Source organism: Microtus ochrogaster, chromosome X (genome assembly GCF_000317375.1).
Source record: "Microtus ochrogaster isolate Prairie Vole_2 chromosome X, MicOch1.0, whole genome shotgun sequence".
In the NCBI taxonomy this organism is placed as follows: Eukaryota; Metazoa; Chordata; class Mammalia; order Rodentia; family Cricetidae; genus Microtus; species Microtus ochrogaster.
Genome location: NC_022026.1, coordinates 13,799,491 through 13,801,008, shown reverse-complemented (window position 1 = coordinate 13,801,008; position 1,518 = coordinate 13,799,491).

Sequence of the window (1,518 nt, the reverse complement as noted above, 5' to 3'; positions counted from 1 at the left end):
ATTTGTCTGTATTAATCCGATCTGCCTTCAAGGTGAGGTGGAAATCTAGGGTAATGGAGATTCCATAGACTCTGAGAATGACCCTAGCAGACACCTAGTAATGGAGAACACAAAGCCTGAACCAGTCATCCTCTGTAACCAGGCAAGGCCTCAAGTGGAGGGATTGGGACACCAACCCAGCCACAAAACCTTTGACATACAGTTTGTCCTGCCTGTAAGAGTGTTCTGGGACAAGAGCTTAGCATAACCATCATCAGAGAGATCAGACCCTAGCATAACCGTCATCAGAGAGACCAGAGAGACTTCATCCAGGAACTGACGTGAGCACATGTAGAGTCCACACAGCCAAATATAAGGTAGAGCACAGGGAGGCCTGCAGAGGAGGGGGAGGAGGGATCAGGAAGAGCCAGGGGTCAGGGATACCATGAGATCATGACCCACAGAATCAACTGACCAGGACTCACAGGGGTTGGCAGAGATCAGGGAGCTGTAGGGGTCTGACCGAGGTTCTCTGCCTATATTTTATGGCTCAGTAGCTTGGTGTTCATGTAGGATTCCTAACAATTAGTTCTTGTGAAGTTGCTGATTCTTTTGCCTACTTGTGAGACTCTATTCGTCCTACTGGGTTGACTCATTCAGTTTTGATGGGATGGTGTATGCCCAGTCTTATTGTAGCATATCATGCTGTTTTTAATTGATGTCCCTAAGAGGCTTGCTCTTTTCTGAGAGGAGATGGACAAGCATGGATCTGGGGCAGAGGAGAAGTGAAGGGAAAGACTGTGGGGAGGGGAGGTGTGGGAAGGAGACTAAGGGAAGGATGTAAAAAAGTCAGGAAGACTGGACACAAACCCTTACATCATGGCTGGATATGGCAACCCAGTAGGAAGAAAAGGGTCCCAAGTGCAGGCAAAAGGGTCTGAGACACCCCCATTCCCGTTGTTGCAAGTACCACAAGACCATTCTGCTACTCAGCCATAAGGTACATGCAGAAGACCCAGCTTAAACACATACAGGGTCTGTGTTTGTCACTTCAGTCTCTGTGAGCCTGTATGAGTCCTACTTAGTTGATTCTGTGGGCCATATTCTCCTGGGGGACACTACGTTCTTATCTGTATTCATTTCTTACAGTATTGGTCATAGCTGACCACTGCTCATTTCTGAAACTTCTTGCTTCTTTAGGATTCCTAACACTCTTTTCTCTTAGGTTTTCTATTTGGCCACTTCTACTCTGCCTTTCCTGTTGATGCCTCTTTGCTGACTTCAAATGATGTAGGAACAAGACTCAATTATTGGATTCCATTATGGGATTATTTGTGCCTTGAGAATTCTTCTCCTTTAGGTAGGGGCGTTAGAATCCAAGGCTACATCCTCAGCTCCACCCTTCCGAATTCTCAACCCTGAGTCCCTCATTGTACACAAGAATGGGGCCTCTGGCCGGGCGATGGTGGTGCACGCCTTTAATCCCAGCACTCGGGAGGCAGAGGCAGGCGGATCTCTGTGAGTTCGAGACCAGCCTGG